General features: G+C 48.4%; 1 protein-coding gene across 8 annotated transcripts in view; it reads left to right on the top strand.

Moving 5' to 3' along the window:
- The window catches only part of LOC127029420 (tRNA wybutosine-synthesizing protein 4-like), a 44,436-nt gene extending 37,336 nt beyond the window's left edge, over window positions 1-7,100 (top strand). For 2 of the 8 annotated variants that reach the window (XR_007768185.1, XR_007768186.1), the window contains exons 13-26: window positions 527-627; window positions 1,194-1,291; window positions 2,543-2,601; window positions 2,958-3,343; window positions 3,439-3,488; window positions 3,606-3,661; window positions 3,747-3,787; window positions 3,873-3,919; window positions 5,394-5,444; window positions 5,537-5,589; window positions 6,278-6,328; window positions 6,426-6,530; window positions 6,677-6,730; window positions 6,830-7,100. The gene's annotated coding sequence lies outside the window, so the exon portion shown is untranslated. Of the gene's footprint in view, window positions 1-526; window positions 628-765; window positions 811-905; window positions 951-1,193; window positions 1,292-2,542; window positions 2,602-2,957; window positions 3,344-3,438; window positions 3,489-3,605; window positions 3,662-3,746; window positions 3,788-3,872; window positions 3,920-5,393; window positions 5,445-5,536; window positions 5,590-6,277; window positions 6,329-6,425; window positions 6,531-6,676; window positions 6,731-6,829 lie in introns of those variants that run through there. The other 6 variants (XR_007768189.1, XR_007768190.1, XR_007768187.1 and 3 more) reach the window with 5 other exon arrangements.
- Window positions 7,101-13,510: the final 6,410 nt, after the last annotated feature.

The raw sequence follows: 13,510 nt of genomic DNA, 5'->3' as shown, positions 1-13,510 counted from the left end.
ACTTTATAGTGCAGTGTTATCTAATACTAGCTAATAGTAGCAATACTGCCTACTGAGAGGTTCTCTGTGCTGCAGTTCATGGAGTCATTTAAGAGTTATTTACCCATAAAGGGAAAGTCTGTCGTTACACCAGCCACAGTCATTTGCTGCCCGTACCTCTTTTGGCATTTGCTGGCCTGAGTTTTGAGCTCTGTTGGTCTCTGCCTATACTTGAGTAATCTGGCAGTAACTGTAATTTTAGTGTGTCGATGGGTGGTTGGACTTATTCTTGCAGTTTAAGTAATAAGTCTAGGCTAAGCAGGACAGTCAAGTGAGGCACAACAGCAAAAGTGAGCAGATGGCATCACAGGCTGCAATGGGGGAGGTGAGGTCAATTGCTTGTGTTTTGTGCTTTCGGGGTCTCTTTGTGTTGCCTGAGTATGTAAGTTAGTCAAAGGGATTTGTTAGTCTGTTTTGCATGGCAGGCTCTCTTTTTTGGAAAGCAGTGTGTAACATCTGTGTGCGCCTCTGCATGTTCCTGAGGCAGGCCCGGCATCAAAGTTAATGATTCCCGAGACATCAGAGATGGACCGACTGTATGAGCGGGTGCCTGATGCGGCCACTGACCCCAGAGGCGTGGCACGGGAGGTGAGCAGAGCCATGTTAGTCTGCTGGGGGAAAGGGTGAGTCCTGGATGTGGCTATTGGGGTGGGGGAAAGAAGAAGGATGGCTGTATACTTTTTATGGGTATTATGGTTTTTCTTTTTCTTGAACTTGCTAATGTAGCTGACTCAGCATGGCAGATCGGAGTGAAAAGCACCAATTGACAAGGTTAGTGGAGCAAAGAAGTCAGAACGGAGATGGTTTACTGTTTGTTAGGGTATTTGTCAGCATCCAGTTAACTTTGTTTAATTTTATTGCTGCAGAGGCACAGTAGGGAGCTGGACACCAAAGGGAGATGGCGAGCGGAGTGCCATTGTTGGTTGGCATGCAACAATGGAGGGAACAGTTCCATTGTTGTTGCCTATATGACCTGTTAACACTCTGTTTTGACGGTGTGAAACAACTCACGAAGTCATGTGCATAGCGGGGTGTCCACCCCCAAGTGTGTGGGGCAAGGTGCGACACTACACCGTAGTGGTAGTTATTTTTGAGCCGTCATGTTGTTTGAGAGCAGGTGGCACAACGGTCACTTTGTCTCCTTGGTTTTCTAGCTGCCACGGGAGATGCTGGTGACAACATCTAGTGTTAGACTGGGAGCAAGTGAGCAGCATGCCATGGTGCTTCTGAGGCGGCTGTCATTGTGGAAGAGGTCAGTGTTGACTGGTGTGAAACTGACTGATGGCACTCTGTTTGTAGATGATGAAGAGGAACTGGGTGATCGTAGCAACATCCTAGTTAGCCTAGGTGGTCTTTGTTGAGGATGGATCTGACCCCCAGCGCTCTCAAAGCTAAGTTGAGGGGCCGATGCTATCTTTCCGCAGGGTGGCAGGGAGGGGTTTTAAATTCTGTGTAGCTGAGAGGGCAGTTCGGAATAGGACACGTTTGAGCAGAGAGAGGGTCTGGGGTCCTTTATGCGATACGCTAGCATGTGCTGGGCAGGCCAGTTCCAGCACATGGTTGTGTTATTGTGTAGCTTGTTTTCTGTGTACTATGCCATATGTTACTTGGGTCTTGATGTTCCTATTGTTCTTAGTGCTAGGCAGGCACATCAATAGCCATACTGAGGGTCTCGCATGCCTCAACTCATCAGCATAATGCTAAATGAGCATTTCCTTTCTTGTGTTAGAAGCTTAACGCACAGATCTGTCTTGTGTGTCTTGCATCTGAGAAGTTTATGGACGGTCACCTCTTGCAGTGGTGATCCAGGAAGAGTCAGCATACCCTCTGTTGAGCGATCTGTTTTCATGGAGCCCTTTTCTGTGACTTCTTGTTCTCTGCATCCTTTTGGTCTTAGAACCTAGTTTCTCGTGCATCCATTGTCACAGTTCCAGCTATATCCTTTTGTCATGGGCCGTGGCATTTGACTTTTCCGGGGCTGCCATAGATTCTTCCTTGTGGCCCCCTAGGTCTTCTCACTTAAATGTGTCTTCCCTTTAGGACTAATTCTTGCTGAGAGTTTTCTTATGTCTCTGGGTCACGTCATTTGTGTTGTTTGTGTGCAGTGTTGGTCTGTGCATGTTTGTGTCTGGGTTGGAGCTGCTCTGCCTGGGGGCATAGTCAGCAGAAGAATAGCAATAAGATTCTATAGTTAATATGTTGATATGCCCAGACTTTGTAAGCAAAGGCCGTACAGTCCCCCTCAGAGCAAGTAGCCATCAGAAGCTGGTGGAGATGCTGTGAGGACGACTGGAGCCATCTGGGAGAGGCTGCTTGAGTGGCAGTAGAGCAGACTGAATCTCAAAGGTGTTAAGGCTTGTATGTGTATTGCTTAGTGTTTGGTCTTTGGCCTGCCGTGGCTAGAATCTAGATGGTATTCCTAAATGGAAACAAGACGTCTGGAATTACTAAGCTATCACTCGGCATCAGGATGACTTGTTTGATAGTGTTTTTTCCGGTGCAGAGGGATGAGCTGTGCACCAAAGGGCGACGGAGGAGAGGCGAGCAGAGCGCCATAAGAAGGTGGGTCAGCCCATGGTGTCGGAGGGTGTATTGGGTCTGGCTGAGACGGAATTAATTTTCCCCACAGCAGCCCTCACGGTGCTGTGCTCTGTATTGGTAGCTAGAAAGGTGTTGATAACACACCGGTGTTTTGGCTACTGCTGAGCAGTGCTTGCACAGCATCAAGGCTGTCTCTCCAACATTGCCCCCCCTCCCCAGTAGGCTGGGAGTGGGCAAGATCTTGGGAGGGGACATAGCCAGGACAGCTGACCCAAACTGACTAAAGGGATATTCTATACCATATGATGTCTGCCTAGCAATAAAAGCTAGGAGAAGGATGAGGAAGGGGGAGCATTTGTTATTTGTTTGTCTTCCAGAGCAACCGCTACACGTACTGAAGCCCTGCTTCCCGGGAAGTGGCCAGACATCACCTGCTGATGGGAAGTAGAGAATAAAATATTTTGCTTTTCTTTGCTTTTGTGCACAACCTTTGCTTTTGCTTTATTAAACTGTCCTTATCTCTACCCATGAGCCTTTCGTTATATTTTCTCTCCCCTGTCCAGTTGAGGAGGGGGAGTGATAAAGCGGCTTTGGTGCGCACCTGGCATCTAGCCAGGGTCAACCCACCACAGAGGGAAGATGTGACTGGTGGCTATATGACTACTTTATGGTTTGGTGTTTTGGTGGTGTGTTTTTTTTGTTTTTTTTTTTTAACTTTGAAGGCGCAATGCAGGATATTAGAACCAGAGCTGACTCAAGCAAGGTGAGCAATGACGAGTGGGCTAAAGTAGCAGTTATTTTTCAGGTGTCATATTGTTGGTGAAGTTATAAACATCCCTTGTTGTTTGGGTTTTACAGGTGGTACGCAAGCCTCAACAACATGGCAACCTGTAAATGGCAGAGGAAGGGTGGGTAAGCAGCCAAGGTAGAGGAGGGGGAGATGGGAATTGGTGAGGGCAGGCCGTGGTTTCAGGCAGTATCTCAGCATGTGCTATCTGCCTTTTTTTTTTTTTTTTTTTTTGGAGGTGACACACGTAGCCTCGGAGGGGTGAAGCAGCATGTTGACAAGCAGTCTGAGAAGGTGAGGCGAATGTCAGCTGGGTTGGTGTCTAAGACCACAGTATCCTGCGGCAACTCAGTGAAATGTTTCTCTTTTGGTTTTGCAGGTGCTGTGCAGGGTGCCTTTGAAATTGGATGAGCATTTGAGGTGAGCTGGGTAGTAGTGAGGAGGATCATGGGGCTGGTGATTTCTTGCAAACGCAACAGTAATTTTGTGTCTCTTGGTATCTTAGGTGCCATAAGCAATGACAGCCATAGCGTCTGACTCTGGAATGAGCAGGTGAGTGGAATGCCACGGCTCTTCTGAGGAGGGGGATGTTGTGGAAGAGGCTTCCGTTGGCTGACATGATGCTTACTGCTGGCTCTGTTTGGGTAGGGGTGGTTTTTGTTTTTGGTTTTTTTGCAGATGATGATGATGAGGAACCTGGTGACTGCAGGAACATCCCAGTTAGCTGATGTGGTGTTTTGTGGTTGTGTGCTTTTTTTGTTTGTTTTGTCAAGGATGGATTCAGACCCCTGGTGCTCTGAAAGCTAAGTTGAGGGACCAGGGCTGGTGAGGGGCTGGGGGGGAGGGGACAAGGTTAGGAAATGCAGGGAGGGGTTTATAAAGTTAGTGTAGGGGAGAGGGCTGTCCAGGGACAGTCCCCTTTGGGCAGGTAAAGGGAGCAGGTTACTTTTCAGCACAATGCTAGCATGGGCAGGGCAGTTCCAGCCTGTGTCTGTGTTGTTGCATAGTTTGTGTAGTCCATCTTTTGTGTCTTAGACCTTCCTCAGGTCTCGATGTCCTCTTTGCGCTCAAGGAGTGCAGCATGTGCCTTGGGCACCATCCCTAGGGTCTTGAATGCCTGTACTCATCGGCATAGTGCTAAATGGACGCTTCTTTTCTTGTGTTACAAGCTTAAAGTGTGGATCGGTCTTGCGTCTCGGAAGTTTCTGGTCAGTCCTCTTTTGCAGCAGCATTCCAGCCTGCGTCAGCATCTCTGATCTTGAGTGATCTGTTTTCTCGGATCTCTGTTCTAGGACTTCTTCCCTTCATCCTCTATGTTCTTAAGTCTTTAAGCAAGGCTTCTTGCACACCCATCGTCTCAGTTTTGACAGCAATTTCTTGTTATGGGCCATAACGTTTGACTTCTTTTTTTTTTTTTTTTTTTTTTTTTTTTTTTCCTTCTCCTTCCTGGCATTGCCATAGAGCCTCCTCATGTCACTGTTGCGGCCCTGTAGGTCTTCTTGCCTGACAGCATCTCCAGTTCGGGAGTCATTCTTCTTGCCGAGAGTTTTCTTTCATCTTTAAGTCGCATTGTTTGTAGTGTTCTGTCTAATGTTGGTCTCTACATGTGTGTGTGGTTGGCTTGGAGCTGCTCTGCCCAGGGACGTAGAGTCAGGGGTAGGTGGAATAGCAGTAAGAGTCCATGGTTAATATGTTGATATGCCTAGACTGTTTAGGCAAAGGTTGTACAGTCATCTCAGATTGAGTAGCTATTGGCAGGCTGTGTGGACAGTCATTTCAATAGTGTTTTATGGGGAGCCATGTGGGAGGGGCTGTTCAGCGGTAGTGAAGCAGATTGAATCTCAAAGATGTTAAGGCTTGTATGTGTGGAGCTTAAAGTTTGGTCTATTTTTTTGTTTTGTTTTTTAATATCAGGCTGTAATTGGACTCTAGATGGCATTCCTAAATGGGAACAAGACCTCTGGAATTGTTAAGCTATTGATCAGCATCCGGGTGACTTGTTTAATTTTTTTTTTTTCGGATGCAGAGGGACGAGCTGTGTGCCAAAGGGTGACAGAGAATGGACAAGCAGAGCACCGTAAGCGGCCTGTGGTGTCAGAGGGAAGATGTGACTGGTGGCTATATGACTACCTTATGGTTTGGGTGTGGTTTTTTTTTTTTATTCTGAAGGTGTGAAGCAATGAGCAAAGCGGGATATCGGCACCGGAGCTGACTTGGGCAAGGTGAACCATGTCTAGTGGACTGTTGTGGTTTAACCCCAGTCAGCAACTAAACACCATGCAGCTGCTTCCCCCTCCCTCCTCCCAGTGGGGTGAGGAGGAGGAAAGGAGAAAAAAAAAAAGTAAAACTCGTGGGTTGAGATAAGAACAGTTTAATAACTGAAGTAAAATATAATACTAACAATAGTAATAATGAAATATAATAATAGTAATGAAAAGGAATATAACAAAAAAAGGGGGGGGGGGAGGGGGAAAAAAAGTGATGCACAATGCAATTGCTCACCACCTGCTGACCGATGCCAGAGCTGCGATCTGCGCCTCCCGGCCAACTCCCCCGTGTTTACGTACTGGGCATGACATTCCATACCATGGAACACCCCTTTGGCTAGCTCAGGTCAGCTGGCCCGGCTATGCTCCCTCCCAGCTTCTTGCACACCTGCTTGCTGGCAGAGCATGGGAAACTGAAAAGTCCTTGACTTAAGCTAAGTGCTACTTAGCAACAACTAAAACATCAGAGTGTTATCAACATCATTCTCACACTAAATCCAAAACACAGCACTATACCAGCTCCTAAGAAGAGAGTTAACTCTGTCCCAGCTGAAACCAGGACATGAACTGAAGTAGCAGTTAGTTTTCAGGTGCTGTACTGTTGGTGAAGTTAGATGCATCCCTTGTTGTTTGTGTTTTACAGGTGGTACCCACGCCTCAATGTGGTGACCTGTAAACAGCAGAGGTGGGGCGGGTGAGCAGCTGAGATAAAGGAGTGGGAGACGGGAATTGGTATGGGCAGGCTGTGGTTTTGGGCAGTATCTCAGCATGTGCCTCTTGTTTTTTTTCAGGTGCCGCAAGTGGGCTTGGAGGGGTGAAGCTGCATGCTGATGAGCGGTTCTAGAATGTGAGGCTGTTGTCGGCCCGGTCGGTGTCTAATAGCAAAGTATTATATGGTAACTAGTTTAAGCATTTGTCTTTGGTTTTGTGGGCACCATACAGGCAGCCTTTGGAATTGGATGAGCATTTGAGGTGAGCTGGGTAGTAGTGAGGAGGATTTCTTGCAAACGCAATGGTAGTTTTCTGTCTTTTCGTTTCGTAGGTGCCGCAAGTGATGACGGCCGCAGCATCCGACACTGGGATTCCTGCAGAGCAGGTGAGTGGAAGGCCGTGTTCCTTTTGAGGAGGAGGGCATTGTGGAAGAGGTCTGTGTCAACTGACAAGATGCTTACTGCTGGCACTGTTTTTTTTGCAGATGATGAAGAGGAACCTGGCAACTGCAGGAATATCCTGGTTCGCTGATGTGTTTTTTGTTGAGGATGGCTTCAGACCCCTGGCCCTCTGAAAGCTAAGTTGAGGGACCGGGGACCACTGCCCTACAGTGTGTAATTTTGACCTCAGTTGGAAAGAAATTTTCCAAAATGGAAATCTTTCTCATTCAAAGAAGTTGCATTTTATGAACTTCCCATCAGAGTGGATCTTCAGAGATGATGTGCTTGGTAGCAGAAGTCGCCAGCAGCAAGACTTTTCACTCTTAAAAACAAAAAAAAAACAAAAAAAAAAAAAAAGAAAGAAAAAAAAAAAGAGAAAACTTACTTCCTTCCAAAGACCCAAGCACAACATGTCTTCCAAAAGTCGATGGCATCACAGGTCTTGGGGTTCTCAGTTGTAACAGTTGAGATATCATAAAAACATGTTCCTCTGCATGCTTCAGTACAGCCAAGAGAATTATGGAAAATAGATATATCCTATCGCTTATTCTGACTGAATTCCTCTACTTCTGTGTCATTTTAATATGCTGAAATATAGTTTGGGATTTTTGTTTTTCAGATGTGGTGGTGTAAGCGTCTCGTGATGCTCAATAGATACCCCCCAGCCCAGGTTTACCTGCCAGTCATTAAGAATACTCACCGTAAGGGGCCAGCCCTGTGTCTGGAGGCTCCTGGCTCTGTCTGCAGTGGGTGTCCCGCAGGCGCGGCAGCAAGGGCTGTCTGGTGGGGAGGGACCAGGGACATTTGTTGCCCTGGGGAGCCCGTCCCAGCATGGGAACAGAGGGGGAACATTGCAGAGCAGAGCCTGAGCAAGAGATGTGGCACCATCCTCTGGCACACTCCCATCTGCCCCCCCCTCCTCACCCTCCCGTGGGGCAGTTGCCAGCCTGCAGGACAGGGGCTGGGGGGCTGCAACTGTTTGGGGGGGGGCCGCCTCCCGTTTATTTTTCTAGCAGAGCCCCCTTTGGCGGGGGGGGGGGGGGGGGGGCGTGTACATATGTCAATAGCATTATTAAAGTAATGAGCTGCTAGTTGGGGCTGCTTCTCTCATTTTGTGCCTTTTTTGGGGGTTGAATAAAAAGGGGGGGGTTGGGGGGGCCTGGGGAGGTGATGATGTTATTTGGGGCACCCCAGTGTCACTGGGGGGATCGATAATGTGGCAGAGGAGCAGGTGAGTGGTGGATGGGGGGTCACAGCCCAAAAATGCCTGAAAATTCATGGATGGGGGTTTAAAAAAAAAAAAAAAAACCAACAAACCGTAAATATGGGTATGAGGTGTTGAGAAAAAGATCTCATTTTTATATATATTGAAAAATAATATTCTTTTATATATATAAAAGGATTTCAAAATAAAAACCTGTATCTACTATATTAAAGGATTTTAGAATACAAAAAAAATTCTAAATAGTTATATTTTGTATTTAAAATAAAAAAAACCTCATGTATATATAAATTAAAAATTAAAGGACTTTAAAATGCAAAAAATTGATATTTTATATATGAAGAAATTTAACATAGAAAAAAGTCTGAATAGGTAGACCTATCTACACTACACTGTGTAACACATAGTAAGTCTAAGTGGAGATGTCTAAAAAGATGCTCAAGTGTCAAAATACCTAATAGGTCTACAGATACATAGTCTAAATAGATATTCTGTATAATAAGTGGAAATAGATATATGTGCAAATAGAGATAATATGTCTATGTCTAAACAGATATTCTATATAATATGTGGAAATAGATATATGTGGAAATATGTATCTGTCTAAACGGATATTCTAGATTATCTGTTGCAGGTTATCCCAGGTGGACCCCCTCGTGTAGGTCATCCCCATGCATGTCCTCCCCCGCCCTGTGTCTGTCTGTGGCTCCTGCCCTCCTCCCCCTCCCTGCCCCCCGCCCCCCGTGTCCATCTGTGGCTCCTCCCCACACGAGCTTTTTTCCCCATGCGAGCTTTTTGCTGTGTGAAATGCACCCACCCCACCCCCCCGCCTCTGGACCCGTGGGTGCTGCCTGCACTCCCCATCTCTGGATTTTTCTCCATCTCTGCCCTGCTCCCTGTTCCTTTTCTCTTATTCTCTCTGTCCTCCAATCTCCCCATAACTTTTTGTCTGTATATCTCCATACCACTGCCTGTCCCGTCATTTCTCGCTATAGCCCCCTGCCCAGCTTGCTGTCCCATTATTCCCCTGTGTCCTGCTCCCTGGCCTTTTCTCTCATCCTGCAGTCCATCACTGTTTAATCTTTCTCCATCTCTTTGTCCTCATCTGTGTGTCTCTTCCTCCCCCCCGCCCCGCCCAATCCCTCTGGCTTGTTCCCTGTCTTTTGCTCTCCCTCCTGCCTTCTTTATTCCTCTCATTCAATTTCTCTCTCGATCCATCTGTTCTGCTCCCTGCTCATCATTTTTTCTATTTCCCTCTGTCCTGCTCCCTGACCTTGTTTTTCTTCTGCCACATCCCTGCAGGGCTCCTCTTCCCTTTTTTTAATTGATTTCTCCATCTCACTGTCCTTTTCCCTGTACCTTTCTTTCTCTGCTCCTCAGTCCTTCTCCCTCATCTTATTTTTCTTGTTCTGCTCCCCATCACTCTATTTTCATTATCTGTATCTGCTGCTCCACTAATGACTGCCGGGTTGTCCCAGGGGAAATGTGCATGTACAGGCACCGAGCCCCAGAGCAGACTCACTCCTGGGACTTACACGCATTAATGAATAAACACTTGCTGTCTCTTTTGCACTCATGGCTGTGTTTGTAGCCCTTTGTACTTGGTGAGTGGCTGTCACAGAGTCCAGGGGAGCAGGTTACATAGTGGGTGTAAGGGGCCATGGCTGCACCTGTGGGCTGGCAACCTGTAAACAGCAGAGGCAGGGCAGGCGAGCGGCCAAGGAAGAGGAGTGGGAGATGGGAGATGGGAATCGGTGTGGGCAGGCCATGGTTTCAGGCAGTATCTCAGCATGTGACTTTTGCTTTGTTTTTTTTCAGGTGCCGCAAGCAGGCTCAGAGGGGCAAAGCCGTATCCTGACAAGCGGCCTGAGAAGGTGAAGCGGTTGTCTGCTGGGTCAGTGTCTAACAGCGAAGTATTATATGGCCACTCGGTTAAGCATTTGTCTTTGGTTTTGCAGGTGCTGTGTGGGCTGTCTTTGGAATTGGATGAGCATTTGAGGTGAGCTGGGGTAGTAGTGAGGAGGAGCATGGGGCTGGTGACTTCGCACAAGCGCAATGATAATTTTGTGTATCTTGGTGCCACAAGCAATGACAGCTGTAGTGTCTGACTCCGGAATGAGCCGGTGACCGGAACACCATGGTGCTTCTGTGGAGGGGGGAGTTGTGGAAGAGGTTGGCGCTGGCCAATGTGATGCTTACTGCCTTCACTGTTTGTGGTTTTTTGGGGTTTTTTTTAATTGCGGATGACTAAGGGGAACCTGCTGACTGCAGGAACATCCTAGTTAGCCAATGTAGTTTTTGTAGAGGATGGCTTCAGGCCCCTGGCCCTCTGACAGCTAAGTTGAGGGACCAGGGCTGGGGAGGAGCTGGGAGGAGGGGACAAGGTCGGGAATTGCAGGGAGGTGGTTTGAAGTTAGTGTAGGGGAGAGGGCTGTCCAGGAACAGTCCCTTTTGGGCAGCTAAAGGAAGCAGGTTACTTCTCAGCACGATGCTAGCGTGTGCTGGGCAGGGCAGTTCCAGCCTGTGTCTGTCTTGTTGTGTTTGTGTAGTCTGTCTTCTGTGTCTTAGACCTTTCTTAGGTCTCGATGTCCTCGTTGCACTTTGCGCTCAAGGAGCACGGCGTGCGCCTCGGGTGCCATCCCTAGGGTCTCGAATGCCTGTACTCATCGGCATAGTGCCAATCGGGTGCTTCTTTTCTTGTGTTACAAGCTTAAAGCGTGGATCGTCTTTGGAAGTTTCCGGTCGGTCCTCTCTTTGCGGCATCGTTCCAGGCTGTGTCAGCAGCTCTGTTCTCTAGCCATCCATTGTCACAGACTGGGATGACTTCTCTGCATCCTTACATTCTTAGGTCTTGAAGCCAGGCTGCTTGCGCATCCATCATCTCTGTTTTGCCAGTAACTTCTTTTAACGGGCCGTTATGTTCAACTCTTTTTCTGGGGCTGCCATAGAGTCTCCTCGCCTCACTGTTGCACCCCTGTAGGTCTTCGTGCCCGACAGAGTCTCCTGTCTGGGAGTCATTCTTCTTGCTGAGAGTTTTCTCTCCTCTTTGAATCGCATTGTTTGTAGCGTTTGTAGTGTCGGTCTGTGCATGTGTGTGTTTGGCTTGGAGCTGCTCTGCCCAGGGGTGTGGAGTCAGGGGTAGGTGGAATAGCGAAAAGAGTCTATGGTTAATATGTTGATATGCCTAGACCATTTAGGCGACGGTTGTACGGTCATCTCAGATCGAGTAGCTGTCGGCAGACTGCGTGGACAGTCATTTCAGTAGCGTTTTATGGAGATGATTGGAGCCTTCTGGGAGGGGCTGTTCAGCGGTAGTGAAGCAGATTGAATCTCAAAGGTGTGAAGGCTTGTATGTATGGGGCTTAAAGTTTGGTCTAATTTTTTATTTTTTTTAATGGCAAGCTGTAGCTGGACTCTAGATGGTATTCCTAAATAGAAACAAGACCTCTGGAATTGTTAAGCTATTGATCGGCATCTGGGTGACTTGTTTAATAATTTTTTTCAGATGCAGAGGGACAAGATACGCCCCAAAGAGCAATGGAGGAGAGTCGAGCGCTGTGAGAAGGTAGGTCGGCGTGTGGTGTTGGAGGGAAGATGGGACTGGTGGCTATATGACTACATTATGGTGTGTGGTCTGTTGTTGTGTGGTGTGTGTGGTTTTGGTTTTTGTTTTTTTTTTTTTTTTTTGAAGGTGTGAAGCGATGAGCAAAGCAGGATATCGGTACTGGAGCCGACTCGGGCAAGGTGAGCCCTGTCTAGTGGGCTGAAGTAGCAGTTATTTTTCAGGTGTCATATTGTTGGTGAAGTTAGAAGCATCCCTTGTTGTTTGTCTCTTATAGGTGGTACCCGAGCCTCGACGTGGCAACCTGTAAACAGCAGAAGCAGGGCTAGCGAGCAGCCAAGGTAAAGGAGCGGGAGATGGGAATTGGTGCGGTCAGGCCGTGGTTTTGGGCAGTATCTCAGCATGTGCCTTTTGCTTTGGTTTTTTTCAGATGCCGCAAGCAGGCTCGGAGGGGCGAAGCCGCATGCTGACAAGCGGTCCGAGAAGGCGAGGTGGTTGTGGGCCGGGTCGGTGTCTAATAGCAAAATGTTACATGGCCACTCGGTTAAGCATTTCTCTTTGGTCTTGCAGGTGCCCTGCGGGCTGCCTTTGGAATTGGACGTGCAGTTGAGGTGAGCTGGGGTAGCAGCGAGGAGGAGCGCGGGGCCGGTGACTTCTCCGAAGCGCAACAGTAACTCTTTTTTTTCTCGATATCTTACGTGCCACAAGCAATGATGGCTGCAGCGTACAACTCTGGAACGAGCAGGTGAGCGGAATGCCGCGGCGCATTTGAGGAGGGGGTGTCGTGGAAGAGGTCGGCATCGATCGATGTGATGCTTACTGCTGGCACTATTTGGGTTTTTTATTGCAGATGAAGAAGAGGAACACGGTGACTGTAGGAACCTCCCAGTTAGCTGATATGGGTGTGGCTTTTTTTGTCGAGGATGGATTCAGACCCCCGGCCCTCTGAAAGCTAAGTTGAGGGAGCAGGGCTGGGGAGGGGCTGGGAGGAGGGGACGAGGTCGGGAACTGCAGGGAGGGGTTTTGAAATTAGCGTAGGGGAGAGGGCTGTCCAGGAATGGTCCCCTTTGGGCCCATAAGGGAGCGGGTTACTCTTCAGCATGACGCTATCTTGTGCCGGGCAGGGCAGTTCCAGCCTGTGTCTGTCTTGTTGTGTTGTTTGTGTAGTCTGTCTTCTGTGTCTTAGACCTTCCTCAGGTCTCAATGTCCTCTTTGCGCTCGAGGGGCACGGCACGCATCTCTGGCACCATCCCTCGGGTCTCGAATGCCCGTACGCATCGGCGTAGCGCCGATCGGGTGCCGCTTTTCTTGCGTAACAAACGTAAAGCGTGGATCGTTCTTGCTTCTCGGCAGCTTCCGGTCGGTCCTCCTTTGCTCTCTTGTTCCAGGCTGTGTCAGCAGCTCTGTTCTATAGCCATCCGCTTTCACGGACTGGGGCTTCTTCCCTGCGTCCTCACGTTCTTAGGTCTTGAAGCCGGGCTTCTTGCGCATCCATCATCTTAGTTTTGACAGCAACTTTTCGTAACGGGCCGTCACGTTAGACTCTTTTTCTGGGGTTGCCGTAGAGCCTCCCCGCCTCACCATTGCGGCCTTGCAGGTCTCCTTGCCTGACAGCATCTCCGGTCCGGGAGTCGTTCTTCTTGCTGAGAGTTTTCTCTCATCTTTGAGTTGCATTGTTTGTGGTGTCGGTCTGTGCGTGTGTGTGTTTGGCTCGGAGCTGCTCTGCCCAGGGGTGTAGAGTCAGGGGTAGGTGGAATAGCAAAAAGAGTCTATATTGGAATTGGATGGGCATTTGAGGCGAGCTGGGTAGTAGCAAGGAGGATCACGGGGCCGGTGACTTCTCAAGCCCAATCGTACGTTGGTGTGTCTCAGTATCTTAGTAGCCACAAGCTACGATGAGGGTAAGGGGAATGCTACGGCCCTTTTGAGGAGGGAGGTGTT

Source organism: Gymnogyps californianus, chromosome 1 (assembly GCF_018139145.2).
Source record: "Gymnogyps californianus isolate 813 chromosome 1, ASM1813914v2, whole genome shotgun sequence".
Lineage (NCBI taxonomy): Eukaryota > Metazoa > Chordata > Aves > Accipitriformes > Cathartidae > Gymnogyps > Gymnogyps californianus.
Note: the sequence above shows the minus strand (reverse complement) of the source record. Positions and strands in the feature narration are given on the sequence as shown.